General features: G+C 36.1%; 2 long non-coding RNA genes across 4 annotated transcripts; one reads left to right on the top strand and one right to left on the bottom strand.

Moving 5' to 3' along the window:
• Window positions 1-1,809: 1,809 nt before the first annotated feature.
• Window positions 1,810-3,395, bottom strand: LOC119547712. 3 transcript variants are annotated; one of them, XR_005219244.1, is made up of 3 exons: window positions 3,272-3,395; window positions 2,107-2,252; window positions 1,810-2,000 (listed from the first exon to the last, which is right to left on the bottom strand). It is a non-coding gene; the product is annotated as an uncharacterized LOC119547712 (long non-coding RNA). The 3 variants fall into 3 exon arrangements; XR_005219246.1 differs by having other exon boundaries at window positions 1,810-1,995; XR_005219245.1 differs by having other exon boundaries at window positions 2,523-3,380.
• Window positions 3,396-3,494: 99 nt separating this feature from the next.
• LOC119548595 lies at window positions 3,495-3,827 on the top strand. The gene is made up of 2 exons (XR_005219311.1): window positions 3,495-3,623; window positions 3,688-3,827. It is a non-coding gene; the product is annotated as an uncharacterized LOC119548595 (long non-coding RNA).
• The last annotated feature ends 20,680 nt before the right edge of the window (window positions 3,828-24,507 follow it).

The following is a 24,507-nucleotide window of genomic DNA, read 5'->3' as shown; positions in this document are numbered from 1 at the left end:
AAGTTTATTTTAATGTAAATTAAGCTTAAGTGATATCTTTTTAAGTACATTTTTATTTGAGTTTATTCCGACCTTAATATAGTTTGACCACCCAAAATAGTCACCGAGCTAGAAAAGCAAAGACAAATTGAGATACCTAAAATATTTCATTATATTACTTTTGATATCTCTAAAAAAAATACAATTTTTTGTTAAAGTCCTTTCTTTGGAAGTATCATGTTACTTGAATTTATTCCGACTTGTATGAAACGTAAACCATTTAGTGAGGCAAAGACAAATTGAGATACTTAAACAATTAATTATATTATTTTTGAAACCTCTAGATTTCATCTTAATTTTTATATAACATATAATCGTTGCTTAAAAGGACATGATGATGATTTGAATAGATTCTTAAGTACAAAGTTCCCTAGGCCAAAGTAAAGTGTTTACTTAAATACGATACTATTCAAATTTGTTCTGACTTGAATATAATTTAACCATTCAAAATGGTTAGCAAGTTAGTAAAGCAAATACAAACTGTGATAATAAAGGTCAATTAAATCCAATTAAGACTGTTTAAACATGCTTGGTCGATCATTCATAACTCTGTGAAATGCATATCATTACAAATGGTTTACTTCACCCTGGTTTAATCGATATAAGTGAGTACTCGGCCATTAGGGGGAGTTGACCAACTTTAAATTATGAATGGAAATTCGTTAGTGGAGAGGGGGTCTGCGGAAAGATGATCCCAAGGGTTGAATACTGTGGGCGGATCTGGGTGGAGGATTTCGTCGAGTGGCGTCGCTGGCTGCGCCAAAAAGGAAACGATTTCAAGTGCTTCAATCAAGTAAAACTTGCAATATAAATTCAAACATTCTCAATTCAATGCGTTTTTGTGGTTGTTGCCACTCAAGCATTGGCATTGCCATGAATATTCCCCTGAATTTCCTCTTGCCGCGGAGTCCTCGGAGTCCTCCTTGCCCAGCATCCAGAGCTTCCATCAAAATGTAGCTCCGTCTGGCTGATGCTATTATTTTTGGTTTTGTAGCAACATTTACCTGGCCAAGCAAATTGCAATTCGAAGCCAAATGCCACTCCTTTCCGACCACGCCCCCCGCCCCCGTCCAACGCCCATCGAGTCGCGGTCAATGCAATAAATTGGATTGCATTTGGTTTGGGTCTGAGGTTACTGAGCAGGTAGGTATGTTTATTATTACTATTATTTGATTCGTAGCTGCTGACATTGCAACGTATTTAATTTAATTATATGGGACTAATTTGTTTGCCATTTTGCAGGGACCGAAATTAATCTTAACCTCTTTAATTTCTTTGATTCACTCATTTCGCTTGAAATCATTAGCATTGATGTTATCACATAATCAAGAAATTATGAAAACAAAACCAAAATCGTTTAAGCCAACTTCCATTGGAACCCAAACGACTTACGCAACCAACTCAGACTCCTAAATTTCCTTTGCTTCCCCCTCCAAGAACCCATCCCCATTTCAGCTGCCACAACTTGAGTTAATTTAATAAATCTTGAACAACTGAATAAGCTTTAAATTAATGACCCTGTAAAGTTCATATAAATTATTGCGTTATCTCGAGCATTCACCCCCAAGAACACCCCCAAACACCCCCAACCACCCAACGACCCACTGGCAGCTGACACGTGGTGGCACAATACATATGCCGGGCACACAAGATTGCCCCACAGTTTTCCGCTTTTCCCCTTCCTTTCACCCACCAGGGTTTTTCCAAATGATTTCTCATTTCCAATGCCGACAGCCGCAGCGGCTGGAGCAACACATTTTTATTCCTTCCGATATCAAATTTGTATCAATTACAATTGCATTAACATATAATTTGTGAGCGTCTCGGATTTCGCAGCATCTGGTCGGAGCCCAGAAATGAACATTTAAATGGCAAAGGAGTGGGTGGGTGGACCTACTTAACTTGGGCTCTAATATCAGCATACTTATGGGGAAAAATCGAAGAAAGTTCCGTAGGCTGTTCTGAGAAAGACCAGAAAAAAGATTTCACTTACCCAAATGTTTTAATATTTTAGTAGATGTATTTATAATATTATTATTGCCAAAAATTGCAAACTTAATTACTTACCATTTATAAGATTTAATAAACACCATAGACAAAGGGTGGGTAGGTTTACCTACTTAACTTCGGCTCTAATATCAGCATAGTTATTCGGTAAAATCGAAGAAAGTTCCCTTGGCTGTTCTGAGAAAACTCAGAAAAAACGGATTCACCTATACAATTAATTTAATATTTTAGTAGATGTGTTTATATTAATAAAGTAAATATTGCCATAAGCTGCCAACTTAATTACTTAACAATCAAAAGTATACCAGATGGGAATATTAAATTTCTTAGTCAAATTTAATTTTCAAGATGTAATAAACACCCTTGACAATTCGGAATACATTGCATTGCCTTTAGCAAATCATTTTGGCAAACATTCTCAGCTCATAAAGCAGATATGTATTACTTCATTATTCCCAATTAAATTACGGGCTTACAAAGTTGTGCTGGCCGTCCATTGGTAGGCCAATTAAATTCCATATGCATTTCCTATGAGCCAACACCGAGTTTTGCCACCTCGAATCGAATGGCTGGCCAATAACAAATTAGGGAATCAGGCCCCAAGGGTCTGTGATATAACTTCGCACCAGCTGCGGTATAAAATCAACAAAGGCGCCTCGAAGTTGGCTTGTGTTAGCAGCCCAAGTAGATTACACAGCCAACATCGGGGGGTTCCTAACTCCCGGTGGCCAAGGAGTGAATTTAGCCCGACCCAATTTCCATATGCGGCAGATGGCGGTTTTTGGCTTAACTAGCCAAAACTTGGCTCCAAGTTTGCGTGCCAAGTCAAACAAATCGAGCCGGAGGTGCAGCAGTTGGGTTGGGCAAGACGCTCCCTGCTCACACGGAGTCCTTTGGGGGCTTCAGGCTCCAGATCTAGAACCGGATCCAGATTCCCAATGCGGTTGCAGGCAGGACAGGGACCCAGGCAAAAGTTGGCGACCACAAGCCGAATATGCTCCGAATGCCAGCAGCTAATATTATTGAATAAAATTGAATTTCGCCAGCGCTGTTGGTCTTGCAAAATTATTAAAACATGACTCGGGTTTTCAGTTGGGTTTTCCGTTCTTTCGGCCCAGATCTGCGCTCGTGTCCTTTGGCAAACAATTTCATTTTGCGGCTTGGCGAGGTTTTTGTTGCGGCACGCCACACGGATAATTCAATTAAGTTCTGAAGTAGGACTTACTCGAAAGCGGAAGACAGCAAATTGCAATACTTTCGCAATTATGCGGAACAAACTGGTGCAGCATCTGATTGCCAGAGGCGGTTTTCAAGCAAGTTGCCATGAGAAAACCGCACTTAAGATTTTAGTTCCTAAAAGTCGCTTGAAATACTAGTTCTAAAAATTTATTTTTCAAACATTGATTCTTCACAGTTGATTTAACAGTTCCATCTTGTTAATAGAAAAGTTGTTATTTAACGCATCGAATTTTATTTGGTAATAGCTATCAAATGATACATGTGGAGGATGCATCTGGTTCATAAATATTTATTCGCAAGTCTACTTTTATTTGGCTCAGCATCCAACGCGCAAAGAAGTAAGTTATCAACTCTTTTAAAATCCCTTCTACCAACTATAGGCTTATATTGTTTTGCTTTTAGCGTGGCAATGTGGCATAAATGGATTTTGCAGGCTAACAAATGCCAACTGTGGGATGTTTTTTGAGTCTGTTCTATGTCCCCAGCCCCTTAATTGTTGCTACATATTTCATTATTAAATTATATATTTCTTAACATTAAAATAAAATGTTTCGGAGATTAAAGCGGTACCAGAACCCACAAGCTTTTATCAACCGCCCACAATTTTCTCAATTTCTTTCTTTTTAACTTTTATTGCAGGCAGCTGCTCAATTGAATTTCCATTGGCAACTGAACAACAGCCCAGCTCAGTTTCCCACTTTTCCATTTCCATTCACATTTCTCATCGGGCTCCATTCCGCTACGTTCTGGCCGACTGCCTCAAAGTAAATATCCAACTGTAAATCCACAAATCAAATGCAATCAATTCAAATTTCACACTTCAATATTCATTAGAAATTTATTTTGCATTTTACAACTGCAGTGTGGATGGATCCGCCGGAGGCAATCGCAATTGCCTGGTGAGCCAAAGAACCAGCGCCCCGGCATCTCAGCTCGATTGGAGAAACCGAACGTACAAAAAAATAGCTTTCAATTTTCAGGAAAATTAGCTGCCAATTGTTTTCAGCGACCAGCATCGATATTCAGCTGATAAATTGAGAACGGACGGAACGGAAATTGTGCTAAACCAAGCGGGAAATTTCAAATTTTGTTCGCTTCTGGCTTCAACTATAGGTATACGAAAGACTGCACTTAGAGGGAGATACTTTAATTTGGCCACCTAAATTATGCATAGTTTATTAAAATTAAAGCTGGCATCCCGGCCACACATGGCGGATGCGCAATGCAAAACTGCGGGCAGCTGCAAAATGTCGGGAATAAAAAAGGTGAGTCCCAAACTAACATATGTATGAATGCATATGTTTCGGTGTGCCCCAGTGCAGTGAATATAACTTAATTATGCAGAAATGTAAGGGGGGCTCCAGGTTGCAGGGTTGCCAAGTTTCTCCGTGCGCCGCTTGAGGTCTTTCCATAAGCTCAAAGTTCGTAATAGGATTTAGCTGGTACAGCTTGTTGCAGCACTTTTGGTTGTTATTGTTGCCACTGCTACCGATGGTTGTGGCCTGCTGCAGATGATGATGATGATGCACGGCAGTCCTACTCGCTGCTCCTCTGGCTTTCTGTGTCAAACACCGAACCATGGGCAGCGGGAATACCTTTAGCGTTGAGGTTTTAAAAATAGGATTTGGTAAATTGTTCATTTTTGTTCACCATCGAAATTCGAATTAATATTATAATTAAATAAAAAACGTTATTTATCTATTTAAATTAGTAAAAAAAAATGTTTACAAGTACTGAAGTTATAAATTTTAAGACTGATCGTTTTATAATTCAAATTAAAAGTAATCATTACATTTTTCTAAAAATACAAACTATTTTTGAAACCACAACTTCTCTAAGCATATTTTTTTTAACATTATCCTGTAAATCCAACGCTAAGGTACAACCCTGAAAAAATGTTACACTCGGCTTCTACATCTATGCCATTGGTATTATTTAGTTTTTAGTCACTAAGGAACACATTTTCAATCTTATAAAGTCCATATATATTGGTTTGCATAAACAGCCAATAGAAAAGCACCTGCCTTTTTACAAGCAAAAATACCATTTGTGTCAAATAGACCAATATAATAGTTAGTGGGCCTAACCCATAAAATTGTCAATTTGACTAATAAAGTAGTTACTCTCACAACAACGAAATACACGCAACCTGCTTCTTTAAAGTAGTTGTACTATTCAATAGTAACCAAAGCAACAACATATTACACATCACTAATTTAAATAGTTGTCAACATTTTTAATAAATACAAAATATGAAACTATCCGTATTGGTAAATTTTACCCATCACTTATTTTTGTAGATATATACAGAAATGATTCAATAAACATTAAACAATGTTCAATGGACATACTATCAAATTTGATATCTTTAAATTAGTAGCTAAAAAAGTTATCTTGCTCTAAAAAATTCAAGGTTTTGTTATAAATGTTTGAAAATTAATTTCCCATTTATCTACACAATTATACCAAAAACACATCTTGTTTTATCAAAACAAAAACTACAACAATTAAGTAAGTCATTATATATTCCTTATATTGAAAGCTGCTGAAAACGGTCTATAATTTGAAGTCCTTTTCTGATTTCTAAATTTTATATTATTACCCGCTCCACAGTGCAGAGTCAAATATGGTCACTTTCCTTGCCATCACAGTGCCCCGTGGAAATGGAAGCCACCTGACCCGCGGCGTTGCCCTAGCTGACAAAAATAAATTATGCACAGAGGGAAAAAGTAGGGATCTTGGAGGGGGAAATACCTCCAACTGTTAAACGGAACGGAGGACATGGGGTTTTCCTTTGGCCTCCGAGAGCTGGTGGTGTGGTGCATCTTATAATTCTTGAATGAAAATAACAGCAGCCTAAATGTCTTGCATGTGATAATGGAAATTTATGAGGGACAGGCACGGCAACCGGTCCTTTTCCTTCCTCCTTGTGGGCAGTACGTTTCGGTGCCTAGTGGGTCATGCATTTTTAAAGAGCACTCTATGGCGACCACAGAAACCTCAACCGTCAACTTTGGCAGCCTGCCGGCTCATCAGCATCATTTCTGCTGCTGACTGCGTAATGTATTGATAAACATTAAAAGCCAATCAGCGTAATGGGTTGTGAAGTGAAGTGGGCTCCTCGCCCTCTCCTTCCACGTACTTCAGTTTCAACAGCTCATAAAATTGCAATTGACTTTGAGCCCGGAATATATATATATATAAATATATGTATGTGTACCGCCCAAACCCGACGACTACTCCTTGGCTTCGCAGAATGTCGCAGTCACATATGTGCTTAATTAAGTGAATAAATTGATATTTGGTGCGAGTTTATGACTGCATTGCAGTTGTGTCCCGATTACGTCGAGTGCGCTGCAAATGATGTACTTATCCACACTTACTTGCACATAAATACCCACTTTGGCAACTGCTTGAGGGTGTGAAAATGGCAATGACACTAATATTTTTTATCAACAAAGTTGAAGCATATGGTTTGAGAGGCTTAAAGTCTAATAAATAATGAATAAAAATAGTCAGGGATGTGTCAACTCAAAATTAATAGATTACCACAAACTGTCTTTTTTCAGACACGCGCACTTTATTTTTTGAGAATCTACTTACAGTTATAAACAATTTCTTGAATTTTCTAGTGCTTTAATAAATAACTGAAAATAAGAGACAATATTTATCTACTAATTAAATTATTTTCCTTACAATAAACTGTAACTTTGGCTTGAAATACTTTCTGGCTCACCACAAACTATAGGTCATAATTAACTAAAAAAGACGAGCTGCTGCTGAAAACTTTTACCATTGGACCACAATAACCAGCAAAACAGCCAGCTCTCAGATAACCAGGACAAAAGCCAGCTATTTAGCATACCACGTAGCCCGAGAAGGAAATTTAATTAATTTACTCCGCCTGGTCATCCTGTGAACATTTGTCTCATGGCCTGGACAAGCCATAAACTCGAAAGTTACGAGTATTTTCAGCAGCTGCAGCTACTTCATTATGTGACTGATGATGTACAGCCGAGTGCTGTGGAAGTTATCAGGTTTTTTTCCCCCCCAGTTTTGATGTCTTTATTTCAGCACGCGAAAGGATGGACGGAGGCTGAAGCATCCAGCTTGTCTTTATGGCCGCCAAGTAGCGATGTTCGAGGAAAAGTTTGCTGAATGGCGGGCAGAAGCTGCAAGAAGAAAAATTGGCATATAAAAAGTTTTTTAATGAATGGAATTAGTGTTTGAGCTGCAGCGACTTTGCTAAATCGTCCGAGCATCGCCTCGGAAGTCCACTCAGAGTTCCACTCCTTCGTGTCCAAAGTCACTGCGTCAACTTTTGGCATGCCATCAGCATCGGCGGCAGTGGGGTTCTTACAGGGCTAACAAAATTAGCGCTTATTAGTGCCAGTTGGTCAAACTTCGGTGTGATTTTCCCTTTTTTTTCGACTGTTTTCCACTCTTTGCTTCCTGTCATAATTTCCCCAGAGTAGAACAACCAAGAACCATTATTTAATTGTTTCAAATGAACTTTTGGCAAGTCGGATGTGGAGAGTGAGTGAGATGATATGAGAAGAAGAACCCAAATTTTCCAGTAAAAAATCTTAGAAAGTGCCTTAAATAAATAGGGTTTTAAAACACCTATAAATTTGCATAAAGGAATGCTGTGTATATAAACGTACTCCGGCTTCAAATACTTGGTGCATACTTTTAGACACTTTTATTGCTTTATATGATTTCGTAAACCTGATGATTTTTGTAGACTTTTTCTAACACAACAAAAAAGTAGAGCAAATTTACCTATCTATTTAATACAAGCATGGGACAAGGCATGCAAATACAACGAATATTTTGAATGCCAGTGCCGATTTCCTTTAAAATATACTGTGAATATTTCTGTTGAATTGATATGAAAAGAAGAAACAATCTATTTTTAGTAAATAATCTTGGCAAATACGTTAAATAAACAGGGTCTTGAAATAACTTATAAATGTGTCTAGAAGTATGCAGTAAAAAGTAACCGGACTCCGGTCTTCAAATGTATTGTTGACACTCTTATTCCTTATATGATTTCATATACCTGGTGGTTTTGCAAATTTTTTCTAACACAACAAAAAGTAGAGATAGGTTACCTAACTTTTTAATACAAACGTGGGACAAGGCATGCAGGTACAACGAATATTTTGAACAAAACTGTTTACCTTTGTACTATTATTATGAATGCCAGTGCCAATTTGCTTTAAAATATACTGTGAATATTCATGTTGAATGCATTTGAAAAGAAAAAACAATCTATTTTTATTAAAGAATCTTGGCAAATATCTTAAATAAATAGGGTTTTGAAATCACTTACAAATGTGTCTAGAAGTATGCAATGAAATGTAACAGGACTCCGGGCTTAACATATATTGATGCACACTTTTAGACACTCTTATTCCTTATATGATTTCATAGACCTGGTGGTTTTGTAGATTTTTCCAGACACAACCAAAAGTAGAGATAGGTTACCTAACTTTTTAATGCAAGCATAGAACAAGGCATGCAAGTACAACGAATATTTTGAACAAAACTGATTTCCCTTTGTACTATTATTATGAATGCCAGTGCCAATTTCCTTTAAAATATACTGTGAATATTCCTGTTGAATTTCAAAGCTGCATGTCAGTTCTAATTCATTTTGCTTTGCAGCTCAAAATTGTCAAGGCTGGCTATCCAAAAGATACACATGTGTGTGCACACGAGGACACGACTTGCATTATAATCCAAGACCACGCTGTAGATTCCCAGAGGCGACGACCACAGCCGAATAATGGAAAAGGACTAAAAGAAAGTCAGCCAAAAAGCCGCAAAAGATATCAATGAACAATCGATGCTGCAGACTAACCACAGACCCACCTCCACCGCACCTCAGATGCGGCAAAAAAGGCAACTATCGACGAGATACGGATACATGCACGTCCTGCAGATACAGATACAGATACAGTTTCGTCCTTCGGAGGGCAAGTCGTCGCAGTGAATTTGTAAAATACGTGACAAACATTTTCAATTTGGCGGCTATCTTGCCTTTTCTCCCCCAATCATCATCTTTCCCCTTGGAAAAAAATACCAAGTTGCTTTCATCTGTTCTACTATTTACAATTCAATTGTTCTAATTTCGTTTCTTTCGGTTGGCTGTAGCAAAAAATGAAGTTCAATTGAATTGACAGTCTCGAAAGTTAAACGCTTGGCCACTATTTTCCAACTAGTTCGTTTTCACCCTTCCATTGTTTTTTGTTGTGTGTTTTTTGTCCAAATTGATTTATGTTCGATGTCTGTTCGGTGGTTTTTTTTCGCACTTTGGCAGCTCCTATCGCAGCAAAGCTTTTATTGTCTGGCTAACCATATTTTGCGGTCTTGGCGGTTATAAATTTATCGTAATTTTTGTGCCATTTAAAATGGCAACACAAATTTAAATTTACAACGTGTCGCTGTCCGTTGAGGTTTCTTTGTTTTTTCTGAGTTTTGGTAGTTAGAAATGGAAGTGTGGTTGAATATTTTGAAATAAAATACAATTTTAATCGCGTATTTGAAAAAACTGAGTTTAAATATGACTTTATTTTATATAAACTATTTATTATTAATTATAATTATATTATTTATTAAAATTATATATTGATATATATTTTGTATGCCACATATTTTTGGAAACACAGCTCTTGACAATTAAAGTTAGATATTTAACTTAATAAGTTAGAGGCTAGAAAATAAAAATATTTATTATGGACAAAAATTCTGAATTTCTTCTTGTGTTAAAAAATACCTCAAAGTACAATGCATTTTCTTATTTAAAAATAATTTGTCGTTAAACAGATCAAAACGGGACTTATAAAATGCATATATCCTTAGAAACTGTGTCATTTAAGATTACATTCGTGATTAAAGCGAAGTCAAAGTAAGTCCATTATGTACCTGCAGCTGTCGCAGTCAGCTTTGCACTTCAGGCGTTAAGTATGCGCCCCGGTGGCTATCAATTGAACAGATTCGCAGTTGAGTGGGGAAACTTCGAAACAAAGAGCAAATAAAAAACCCAACAGTACGTTTCAGCAGCGGCAACAACTGCTGTTAAATGGTAACGACATCTGCCATATGTTTCAATGAATGGGCTTAAAAGAGTTTGGAAACAACACAAAAATAAAATACAAAAAAATACAAGTGAAATGCAGCGGCATTAAGTGTGTGATGGCCGGGGACGGCGAAATGGAGCTCAGAGCCTGGCAATTGTGTGTGGTGCCCGCCAAGTGCATTATTGAGTTTACCCGCTTATTTCATTGCGGCCAGCGAAAAAAGTTTCATTTTGTGCGCGTTTAAACGTAATGTGGGCCTTAAATGCACCTTCAACCGACCGACCGACCACTGGGAAGGCGCTTAATGTGCTTACATAGCGAACTGGCGGATGCAGTCCGAGGATTTCCGTGCCAGAGCTCCACTTTTGCTCTCGACCACCGAGGTGACTTAAGTAAGGCGAAAGCCGTCAAGGTATTTATGGTCATCGGAGGACGCCACGAAGTCAGACAGATTCGCAGTCGGAAATGGCTTCGACTTTGAGTCGGTCCGCCAATATTGCACAACTTTCTGGAGGAAAGCTAAATCGGAAAAAGCAAAGGTAAAAGTCATTGCAACATTTGTCAATTAGTCTTTTATATATAAACAAAAGCAGTATAGTATTATTAAAGTTAAAATAGAACAACAATAAGGTCAATTTTTAAAAAACAAAGGTAGTACATGGGTTACTTTTTTTTAAGCAGTAGTAAAAAATGATGTAAAACACACCATTATTAAGTAGCTTCTGCTGTTTTAAATTTAGAGAGGGTGAGTCTCAAATTATTAGGGTTTTTAAATCACATTGAAGTTTAATTTTTAGGTGTCTAAAAGTAAGCAGTGAGTAAAGGATAGTCGTCTTTATGAATGAATTCCTTGTACTTCTAAACTTTAAATATATCGTTGCATACTTTCAGACACCTGTTTTGATCTCTCTTTAATTATATACAGTTGTTGTGTTGTTTTTTTTCAATCAAAGCTGGTTTAAGTATTTCACTTACTATATAGAATTTATTTTATGTGTTACAAATCTAGAGCCAAGGCTATTTATTAAGATGGAATGAAGCTCTTTTATTCAAAATAACATCCAAGTCAGTTTAGTAAATGTTCTGCAACTTTATAAACTATTGATTTTCTATAATATTTTAGGTGGCTAACTTTCTAATAAAAAGTTTATTTCAAATGTATGCTTAGTTTTCTTAAGATTACTTCTATATTTTACCAAATCCAAAGACAAGGCTGTTTCTCAAGATTCACTTAAGCTCTTTTCTTTCCTTAGCCTGCTTCCCTTTGCGGTAATTTGATTAGTCGGCCGACTTTTCAACATTTTTCGTGCGGCTGTCTGCAGGCTGGCCTCTCCTCCTTTTGCTGACTTGTCTGGGCAAATTTATATAAATGCCCGCAAAATTGACCTGTGGCCTCCCCCGGCAATTATAACAAATTATCAACTCGCTCACACGAACGGAGCCAAGCACACAAACAGGGACTGACAAACACAGGCGCAGGCACAGACACAGACACAGACAAGGCACACAAACACAAGCACACTTAAAGCCAAGTCAGTTTCCGGATCCGGGCGGAAACCGCCCACACGGCCACACGCACACACCTAGACGGACATTAATTATTCATAACTCGAGCTACAAGTCGAAGGACCGAGTCGAGAGCTGCTGTTCGGACGATGTCTTTGTCTTTGGGGAAATCTGCTGGCCCGGCCCCAGACCAACCGCCCATTGCATTCTGGGTTGCCAGACGAACCCATCTCACCTGGATGTCCTGCGGTCTGCCAGCAGTTTCAGTTTAATGTCTTCAAAATGTCAAGATACACAGGCCTGCGGCGGGGTGGGAAGTGTTTTTAGCTTAAACTTTGCCATCGCACACCTCTGTGGGTCGGCGAGAAGTGTTTTGGGTTAGCATTTTTCTTAAATACCTACAGCTAGAGGGTCCTCAAGTCGATGGGTTGTACTTAAACTAACGAGGAGCGGTCACATGTGGGCATTCCACTTAAAACTTGACCGTCATTAGCTGATGGCCACACTGCGTATGCTTAATAATTGAATGAGTTATATTTTTGCTTGCATAATAATAATAATAATAATAATAATAATAATAATAATAATAATAATAACAATAATAATAATAATAATAGTAATAATAATAATAATAATAATAATAATAATAATAATAATAATAATAATAATAATAATAATAATAATAATAATAATAATAATAATAATAATAATAATAATAATAATAATAATAATAATAATAATAATAATAATAATAATAATAATAATAATAATAATAATAATAATAATAATAATAATAATAATAATAATAATAATAATAATAATATTTATAATATTTATAATTTGATTGCATGTGTTTACTGCATTGCTATTTTTATAATACTTACCAATATTTAAAAAAAATCATTTTTACTACAAACGATAGGAGTTTATATTACTTTAGAAGTTCTAGAAATTTTGTTATAAAGTTTAGATTATTTCCGTGAGTAAAGATTTAATACACAATTTCTCAGAAAATATTAAAGGCAAGCTGCGTTGAAAATCGAGCAATATCACAATTATTAGCAGCAGTGTTCATCTGGAACTATGGACAAGTCGGGATTTGTCGGAGTGATTAAGTTCGCTCCACCGCGCTGTCCTTCTCATCCGCTTAGCGCTTCATAAACTCGTCGCTGATTTAATAATATTAAGATCAACGCCATAAAGTGACTGCGTTAATGTTGTTCAGTTAAAATTTTTATGCTTGCGCCATAAGACCAAAGTGGCAAACTGGCAGAAGGAGCGGACGTTAAAGGATGCCGGCAAATGGCGGGGAAATGGGTGAAAGCGGGCACTCTAGCGACAGAAAGGGGGTGGCCAGGCGGGGGTTTTCCAGACCCGACCTACATTCAGGACGTCGGAGGGAGACAGAGAACTGACATCTGTTGTTTGCAACATAATAATCATTATAATTTATTTTAAAATGCAATTTACGCGGCAACGAGTTGAGTTCAGTTCAGTTGAGTTGAGTCGAGTTGATGGCGCGCATGTTAAGCGCGCGCTGAAAAGCTCACTGAATGATCATCGTAAATGAATGGCAATGGAAAGTCGAGTCCTTGGTCCCTGTTTATGCCCTAAAACGAGTTAATTAGCGTTGATTTTGTCTTCGTTTGTGCACAAACTGCTGAACAAATAGCGCTGCGTACTTCATTATTGACCAAACAGGTCACGTAACGGGGCTCAAATAAAAATCGACACCGAAACGGTTTAGTGATACAGTGTTTATATAGGTATGTACGATATACACAGAGGCAGTTGCTCATTTACAATTTGCTCTTCCTCACCATCGTCCTTTGGTCCTGGCGCCGTTTGTTTTGTTGCTTACAAAACCGAAAAAGGTAAATAACAGGAAACATTTTACACTAATTAGCGACGCACGCAAATGGGCGGCTTTTCGAGTGAAATGGGCGTTGCAGGGGGCGGGCCCTACGGTTTTTGGGGCTTGTGGGAGGATGGGGATGGATCGGTGACGGGGGGCGGAGTTGTATAAGTGGCGGCGATTCCATTTGGTGGCCTGTTTCGGGCATAAAAGTCACTGCCGTAAGCCTAATTATGTTGTACCACGAGTATTTTGTTGTTGAAAATCTTCTTTACGTCACTAAGAGTGGCAGGGGTTGTAATATCTGATTTAATTTTGCATTAATTAGCCGCTTTTCAGATATAAGCACACTTTGGTAGGAAGGATGAGAAGCGTTTAAGAAAACTTTTAATTTAAGGGATTATTTATCTAATATATTTTTTTTTCGTTGGTCTTGTCATACTATTGAGATCGCTTATAAAACTGCCTTAAGTTATGCAACAATTAATTTTAAATTGAGTAATTTCGTTGAATTCATTCGTTGTATTTTTCAATGCATACTTTTAGACACTTTTATAAGTCAATTTAAACACTTGCTGGAGAAAAGTATACAGGGGTGCCACAAATCGCTTTTAAATGTCATTATAGGTGTCTAAAAGTATGCAACAATATATTTTAGGCTCACAATTACAAAGAATTTATTTATTAATTTATTCACTGCATACCTTTAGACACATAAAATTACATTTAAAACTGATTTTAAAAACCATAGGTAGTTCTGTGGCACCTCTAATATTATGTGTATTTTCTTTTAGTAAAAATTTTAAATTGTACAACCAAATAATTAAATGAGAATTACAACAAAGCAAAGGAGTAGTTAGCCATCTGGGTCAGCATCAGATCAAAGCCAAAAGCCGAAATGCGGCCACATCCGCCCGAAAGCGGACTTTGAACTAGGCTAAATCGCCGCAATCCGCTGGTCGGTGGCCATTGATTTTGCCTCCATGTTTTGTGACCGACTTCCATGTAGCTCGTTTGCCATAATTAACGTACAAATCGTTTTACGCAACAAACGGAAAACTCATATCTATAATACCCCAAGGGCTGAAAGAGTGGATTGCATGGATTCCACGCGATGTTTTTTCCCCAGTCGTCTGTCAATTTAATTACAATTTATTCGCCATTTTACTGGGCGAGCGACCAGAACAGGCATTTCGCATGTTGTGCGGTCAGCGCTTTGGCACATTGTTTAATTTATTTTAAACATATTTTGTTTTGTGGCAATTATTCGTGCAAATTCCACCCGGCCCACCCCCTTTTTTCGAGTGGTTTGATTTGTGTCGCGGTTTCACGTTTGGTTTATCTGATTTTCGTTCGTGAATACAAAAAGATTCAATTTTCATTTTGGCGAACAAATAAATACAGATATTATTCTAACAGATCGATTTAGTGCCACACAAATGGAAAGAGCAAGCAAATAAAAACGAATGCTCTTATAAATACATTAATAGAGTTGTTCGTATTTATTATGAAACAATAGGTTAACTCAATGAAATCGGACGGATTTCTTATAAAATATAATTAAATAGAACAGCTAGGCTTCTGGATTGCTTGACTTTAAAAAGAAGGTTGTAAGAAGAGTTCTATCTAATCAAAGTCTTTCCAAATATATATCTATGTTATAAAATCTAGATTTTGATTTCACAGTTGTCAGAATCAGTTACACATTTTCTTTAAATCCAAAAAAGTGAAAGATCGAACAAATTTTTTCTTGATTTAAAGCCACAAAATGATTTTGTGAATTATAGGGAAGACATAACATATTTTTCCATCGCTCAGAAAATTTTATTTGGCAACGTTTTCCTTCTTTTAATAAAATAACATATGTAATATACTATCACTTATGTCTTTGCTTTTAACCCCTATAGAACCCACAAATAATAGTCGGGTCATTTAACTGGCATAATGCCCACTGCAAAAGTTTTATAGAGACTAATTTTAAATGCTACTGCGTCTGGAGGCCTATAAGATGCATATATCCATGCCAGAATCATCACAAACATAAATATACTTTACGAGGGCCTCTTTCGCACACTCATTTTCATTCTCTCTCGACACTTTGAGACTTTGACGAACTGTCGCAAACAAAAATATATATAAAGGGAACTACAACAACTTTATTGCCACGGGACCTCGAAAAACTGTAAAACTGTTGCTGTCATTCCAAATTTATGCGACTTTTGTGACCAACTGTACCCACATGGGGCCTGGCCACGTCCTGCTGCAATTCCTTTCTGCCAGCCAGCCATGTTTATGATATGGCGATGGTGCAAATAGTTTGCTAATTTTTCCTTTTCGGAAATTAGAGCATAAACTTTTGCTGTTGCCGCTCTTAAAACTTGCAGCTCTTTTCCACTAGCCCACACACAAAAGCAAATACACAGCACAATATTTTAAAGTTTAAACTAGTTATTAAAAAATGTTGTTATAAGAGTGTCCGTAAGTTTCAATTCATATTTAAAGCAAGGCATGTTTTAAATTACGTTTAATATTTAGAATTATATTTTAATATCACTGTGGACGGCAGTCTACGTAGTGACGAAGCGCACCAGGAGAGTGTGCGATGGCGGCTACTATATATACACAAAAAATGAAAATCTACTGTGATAGTCCGATGGTAACGAGTGATACATTAATCGAAAGGTATCGCAAAAGCTAATATGATTGCATACCACAAAAAGTGAGAAAACAAATACACTTTCTAAATTCTTTACATTCGTCATGCTGTAATTTAATATGCCTGATTTTAATTGTAAGATTTGGATAAGGCATGTCGGATGAGAAAAATGTAGAATGTGTATTTATTGTATATATACATATCAGTTTATATCAGAACTTTTGTTTGTTGAAGGTGCGATCGTCACTAGATTTTTAGCTCGTTAAGAGGATTTTTTTTTTGAAAATTCTAGTATTAATAATTTTAATATTTGGAAAATAATATTAGGAAATTTTTAAAATCACAATTTTTATTCATTAAAAATTTAAAATAAAACGGAACTGTTAGCATACGTTTTGTTTAAAAATAACACATTTCAATTTTTTTTATATATTCCAAAATGATCTAAATTTCTCTCTGTGTTGGGGCACATGCACATATGGTATACCAAAAACCAACACGCTTAACACTTTGCTATAAGAATCGCAGCTGCAGCTTCAACACCAACAAGTACAACAACTATAACAACTTCAACAACAGGGGCAGCCAAAGCAATTTATTTGGTTTTCGTTAAAAGTTTCCCTTTTTTTGGTTTGGTTTATTATTAACACCACACGCATAAGAGATATGTATATACGTAGGGAAAGTACTGGGAGGTTGGGGGGTACAAAGAGTGTTTCAATGGAGGAAAGTTGCTTTCCTTTGGGGTTATTGTTGTTGCACTTTGGCTCCATCTCAAAGTAAAAGTTATGAGTTCGCCAGCAAAGTTTTTGGTTGCAGTTCGCATGTTTTTGTTGCCTTGCACTTGGCAGGAAGCTTTAATTACAGTTAAGCTTAAAATCATGTGCAAAAGTTGTTTAATTGTTATCAATGTCAGGTTGTGGCCCGAAATTGGGAACCTGATTCTAGTTGCATGATCGCCTAAACTTTGGAACACTTATTTTCTTAAAGAAAAAGCTTCAACATAAAAGTTGACAATTTGGAAATATATAGATATCTCTACTGTTCTTTACTTAAAAACATTCCTTTTTCTAAAATTACATTTATAGTATCTATATTGAACACAATGAACTCAACACTTTTTTTCTTAACGAAAAACATCCAACATAAAAGTTAACAACTTTCAAAAATTAATTTACTACTGTTTTTTACTTAAAAACATTCCTTTTTTAAAATTACATTTATAGTATTTATGTCCAACACAATGAACCTCACACTTTTTTCTTAAAAAAAAACATCCAACATAAAAGTTAAAAATTTCGAAAATTTAAGATATCTCAACTGTTCCTTATTTAAAAACATTCCTTTTTCTAAAATTACATTTATAGTATTTGCTTTCAACACAATGAACTTATTTTGTTTGGTTCCATTTAGCGCATCTGATTTTAAAGCCGTTGCTTATTCGGGCTTAACTTATTGACGGGCTAAATACTGTATTTTATTGATTCGAATGACCATGCATAATATTAGTCGAATTCGTGAAATTTTCAGCTCCAAAAGGAATGACTTTGGCGAATTTAACATCCAACGTGCCTTTGCAGGAATGTACATACTGTACGGATGTACATACATACTTTCATGTCTCGTGCTCGCGGTCACGAATGATGATCAGCCAATATGGATACAATTTTTATGGCAATCGCCCATCGAGTGTTTGTGTGTGTGGCAGCAAAATAAATTTGAATTGTCCTTTTTCATATTTGCACACCGCCGAACAACAACTTTAAAGGCAACAGTGTGGGAGTGCACAATGCGAATCGCAATGTGCATGCAAAATGCGCGATATGCATTCACGGAAATTGGCATTTGTGTTACTTTATTATTTTTCATTCGGTATACCGGCAATATTTTTTTGGCTGTTATTGACCAGAAGTGGCTGAAATTTGTATGCTTCGCCCTCTTTTCACGCCCGATGAGAGAAATAAATTAATAATTGCTGAAACTCAATCAAAAGGCTGCGCATTCCGAAATAACAAAAACATCATTGCAGAGAAAAAAATTCTGTATAATTAAGTTGATTTTCCAGTTTGAACTATGGAAGAGATACTGATTTTAATACCACTTTAACATTATTATATTTTTATATTCTACAATGATATATAATATTTTTGAAATGGATTTTTGAAAATAAACTTTTTAGACTAACAATAGTATGTTGTAGGTACTTAGATTGAAAGTCTGCGAATTCCGAAATAACAATAACATCAACACACAGAAAAAAATATCAAATTTGAAGGAGAGGAGGAGATACTGTTCTTAATACCACTTTATAACAATTAAATTTTTTAATTTTAGAATGAAATTCATATTTATTTGAAATGGAAATATTGTTAAATATTTTGAATATTGTAGGTAAGTTAGATTCATAGCTTAAAATAATTGCACAATATTTGTATTGCCAAGAATGTGCATTATATCTTTATAGTAAATCCTGGTGAAAATATTATAGAATCCGGTTTTTTCCCTGTGCACAACAGCTGCAAACACGCATAAAATTTAATAATCTCAGGGTGTTCTAAGTGGATTCGTCTGTTACACGTTTTGTGCAACAGTTTGTGGCCAGTCCACCGATTCCTCCAGTAGGTTGGAGGCGATCAAGCTAAGTTCGCACAGCACAACAAACTTTGGCACACTTTAAACTTTAAACACACTCAATTAGATAAAATAAAATGTTTAGCTAACTTTTATACCGGCCCTGCCCTCCAGTTCGTGGGGATCAGGACACAGCTTGACCCAACGGGCCAACTTTTTGACTAGCTGAAAAATGTTTAAAAAGCAGCAAAAAAAAGAAGAAAACAACAAATTGTAAAAAAAAAGAGAGCACAAAGTTTTATACAACTTTTGGCAATTATCTTGTGAGCCAAGTCGGTCCATAATCATATAGCCTATTCCTGGTACATGTGCCTATGTGTGAGTGCCTCCCTATCTATGTGTTGGAATCGGGCCTGTTTTGGCCACTGCAGCCTGTCAACAACAAAATGGCCAACAGCTGCAGTTGATGCCAACTATTTTTGTTATTTTCTGATGGACAGCAAAACAAAAATCTCTCAATGGCTGGGTAAACATTTACAAAAAAGTATTTTTAAAGCCCATTTTGTAATCCCCCTCCACCGCCTGGGCGACTTTAATTGTGCCAATAATGTGTTGGCCCTAATCCTTTAAGTGCTCTTCAGAAGGCAGTCAGCCAAAGTTGGTTTTTTGCTTGCCTTTGGTATTAAACATTTTTTGGAAAAGCTCTCAGCTCCCGCTTAATTTTGTGTGTGTGATAAATATGCTGGGGTGCAAGCTGTAATTTAATATTAAATTTAATAAGTTAAGCTCATAACTCAAGAAAAAGTTAATTACATAATTTTGTTAGAAACGCTTTTTGAAATGAGCAGTTTTTGAAAACAACATTTTAAGCCAACATTTTTTAAACGTAATAAGCTTTAAACCAATATTTTGATTCTACTAAAACATATATTACTATTATTTTGTAATATTATTAATACTTGGGATATTTTGGTTCTTATATTTATAGTGCTATAAAATGGGTGTATTTATATTTACTTCTTAAACATTCATTTAATTAAGAAACATTATAATATATTGCCAATTTTTAAAATTAAAATAAAAAATATTTTTAATAAGTTAGGAGAGATTTAAAATAATATAATATTTTTTTTTTTTGAGATAAATACCGAAAATGTAGAAAATGTACAGAATAAGAAACTATTGCAAGCTAATTAAAACTATAAAATTGTTTAACATTAAAATTCATTTTTTAAAATACTGCTTTTAGTTGTTAAAAAATATTTACAATACTAAAACCACCTACAAGTGCTAGGAACATTTTAAGAGAGCAATGGTTCTCTTCGACTGGAAACTTCCACTGCGCGATAAAGAGAGCCCTTGTGGGGTTCATTTTCGAACATAAACATCAGACATCCGTGCACAAACACCAGCAGAGCTCATGGGGCCAAAAAACATGGCCAAAAGGTGCATCCAAAGCGCATAAATAACAACAGCGAGAAGATAGACTGGCCCGGCAGGCAGGTGACGAAAGTAGCAATAATGTCGCAGGAAAAGGGTGAAACAGAGGGTTAAATTGGGTCACCGTGGCGGCGTATGCTTAATGTCTTTGCCACTAGCTTTAATGAGCCCTATCTTGCATTTCATTTTTTTCCCTTACCTTGAGGACTTTGGCGGCAGGACTGAAAGGACTAAAAGCGAAAAGAGCAGCCCAGGATGCCGGCAGATTCTAATCAAAGAAAGTAAGTGTCTGAGCACTATCAAAAAGAGAAATATACTATCTAAGAGGCTGCTTACTGCTCGGCGTATTTGCTCGACTTGGCACTTTTCTTCTCTATGTTTTTTTTTTGTTAACAAGTTTCTTACGCTATGACTTGGCCCGGCTTATACAGTCAACTTTTGTTATGCCCTGGGATAAAAAGCAGAGGGAAAGCAAAAAATGCAAAGGGGCGAGAGGCGGGAGGCGAGAGGAGACGCATAAAAACTTGTTGAGATTTATCTTGCCACACGCGAAGAACGCTGCAAGTTCCGCACTCAAGCACCTCCACCGCCAGCCAACCGTCATCTAACTGCATTAGACTGCTGTTCTGCCGTTCTGCTCCTGGCGTTGCATATTCACCGCGCATATGCCAGTTTATTTATGGTCCTGCCAGCTAGCATTTAAGCGCCTTAAAGTAGGCAACGCGGCAGCTTCTTGCCACTTGTTGTGGCACATGTCCTTGCCTCTGCCCGCCATCTGAGTCCCCTATCCCATATTTCTATCCCGATGCGTTGCATGGCTTACATTATGAAAATCCGTTGCTGCGACAGCCCTCGACTGACTGAGTGGGTACAATAACGAGCTTGAGCCCGGTGAAAGGAGCTGTAGAGGACTAGTCATTAGACACACCATGTGGGTCAGCGATTTCCTTTTCGGAAGCTCTAGTGAAAGAGAGCTAAGAAAACAGGTATATTCAATTCATAAATAAAATTTATTATGCAGAAATAAATTTTATTAATAATTTTATATTATAAATTAATTTTATTTATTAATATTTTGAGTACAATTAATTAAATACTTGTTTTTAAAGTTAAATTTGACCATAAAAAATATTTAATCTATTCACAATCCTGCTTAAATTAGAGCAGCTCTCGCCAGCTTACTATGCTGCCCATTCTCTGCCGCCACACGCACAGTATGTATTTGCAGTCGGCACACACACATCAATAAGCTTACCCATACGAATGCCATATCATTGTATTGTGTGCAGACCGCAGAATTAGTGAATTCATTTTTTAATTAAAAAAGAATATGCTGTAAAACATACTATACATTAAACACCAAAAGTGTTCTTATACCAAAATATTTAGTTACAATTTGGTAGAAATTTGTATACATTAGTAAATGCTTTTTAGGCTTTCGGTAATATCCCCTGAGTTCAATGAAGTGTATTTTGCAAAAGATTCAGGTGACCAAAACAATCTTTCTCTCATGTTTTTATATTTATTTTTTAATTAAACGAGTTTGAAGAGCCTAGTATCAAACACCTAAAAAACTGTGCAGTAGCCAAAGGTGGTCAGCTGTCCAAAAAGCCACATGATGAAAACAATAGAGCACAATGGAAAACACAACAATGTGCAAATGCAGAAACCAAAATCATGCAAATACAATTCAAAACGAAGTTTGGTAAACCATGCGTTTAAATATTTGCCATTATTGAGCGAACAGCACTCGCCGCTATGTTTTGATATCTATTGTGGGCGAAACAATGGAACGAGCGTATCTTATTCCATTTCCATCGCAACGAACAGGGATTGCATGATATGTAATAGAATTTGTTCAGAACAAATATCTAACTAAACTCAAACATACTCTGCCCTTTATCAATTTTGCTTCGACTTGTACAGGCTTAGCCCTTATTTTCTAACTGCATTTCACAAAAAAATTTAGGTTAATCAAACTATTTTATTAGCTTTTGAAGAATTTCTAGAATGTACTATTTGTAATATCAACACTATATTATATTTCTAATTTATATATTAAGTGCAAAATATGTAAATGCAAATACGGCAGGGAAATCCAAAGAATCCCATGTTCATACCGAAGGACATTGAAAATGGTGTCAAACAACTGTTGAGTGTGGACACCATGAATTCGACGTAGCTGAGCTGCAAACGCCCAGCAGTTTGTATTTGTTAGCATTCAAATAACCGGAAGCGATACAATGAATCCGCAACAGGACCGAACTGGGCAAAAAACAACAGTCTAAAATCAGCAAATGCAGAACGGAAGGCGAAACAACACAAATGGAACGAATGGAGCTGCTCCAGTTGAGCAGGAGCCAGGCTAAACTATCAATAACACTTAAAAGCTTTTTCAAATATTTTCCATTCGTTTTGTTTCTTGTCTATTTGCTGCATTCTGTGTGCATTTGTAAGTTTTTGGCGCACCATATTTATTATTTTCCCTTATTTATTACTGCAAATGTTTTTTGCTCTCCTTGTCCCTGTATATTTAAAAATGCAATATAGCTCGTGTTGAAATGAAGAATATGCCACGCTGGGGAGCGGAAGACCAATGTCATGATATATTTGCCGAGTTGCATAAGTATTTCAATATTTATTGATAAACATAGATATATGTATTAAGCGCTGCATTTTTAGTTCATGAAAACTGTTTGCTCTGGCGGGAGAAAGTCATTGGGTTGCTGGCATGATTTTAAATGTGCGGGATTCAATATGTATTGATAACACTTTTTATGCATGGATTCTGCTGAGGGAAAAGTCTTTCAACTGTGCACCGGATAAAATAGAAAGACTTTTAAATAAATGGTGAGGGCTATAAGAAGTACGAAATATTTGTAATTTCCCTATGCTTATATTTATGCAAAGCTTTATTGTGAAGTTTCAACAAGCATGTTAATGCTTTCGTTTAAAAAAAAAGAGAAAACCGCATTTAAATTCCAATTTAAGCCGCAAAAAAACAAATATTTCATAAAAGTTGCTTAATAATTTTTCCCACATTTAATTAATTTATAAATGCAACGCAATTAGTTCCACCACGAATGCAAAAGCCGCCCGTAAGTTTAATTAGTGCTAATGGTAACAAATAGCGTTTTAATAAAAATGGCAAAAAAGTGAGAAAGTTTCAGCTTAAAATGTTTTTTACCAATGGTTCCAAAGCAGAAAGTTGGGTATTATCATTATTTATATTTATCACAGTCAAGAAATAAATTCTAAAAAAACATACTACATAATGCTTTATAGTTCAACATAAACAACAAAATATATGAATTATACCAATGATCTGGTGGGAAAAAATTTATTTTTATTACTATTTATTTTTAAATAAGATGCACGGTAAATATAATTATAATACATGACTTAACTTATCATATAAATGAAACTTTTCATCTTGAAAACGACTTAGTAACACCTTTCAAATTGTGCTTCATTTTGCATTTGACCAAAAGATACATCAGCATTTAGCCCAGACCGGCAAAACTACTGCAGTCTTTTGGACGGTGAGTTCGCTTATGTGCACACATGTGGGGTTTTATAGATATATCTTTATGTGGCAGGGTGCCTCTGCCAGACATTTTATCTGACCGAGCGGGTCAAGCATCAGTTCATTTTATTGACATAAATGTTTATGTTTATTTGTCTGTGTTTAAGCATTATGTTTATTGTATTGTTGATCCTGCCAACGCTGTTGTTGCCTCTGTGCCCATAAAAGCAATAACAACATTGTGCAAATACACAAAAGTCGAATGTGTTTTACAAGTGTCCGTAGGGTGCCTCAAACAAAAAAATTGTTTGTTTGCCCATAAGTGGGCAGGGATAATGGGATTTTAAAATTGATTTAATTAGTATTTTTGTTGTCACACTTAAATAGCGTATTATTATATCAATTTATAAACGTTTACGTTTAGACTTGCTGCCTGGGCTTATTTAAAAATGCAATGCGACCTTTGGCGGGTCTGTACACATTTTTGATTTAATATACAAGGGTGGTCAAAAGTATTTTCACAAAAAAAAAGTTAAATATACTCATAATTTGAACTTACATCTTGTTAACTTTGGCATATAAG

This window comes from Drosophila subpulchrella, chromosome 2L (assembly GCF_014743375.2).
Source record: "Drosophila subpulchrella strain 33 F10 #4 breed RU33 chromosome 2L, RU_Dsub_v1.1 Primary Assembly, whole genome shotgun sequence".
Taxonomy (NCBI): Eukaryota; Metazoa; Arthropoda; class Insecta; order Diptera; family Drosophilidae; genus Drosophila; species Drosophila subpulchrella.
Note: the sequence above shows the minus strand (reverse complement) of the source record. Positions and strands in the feature narration are given on the sequence as shown.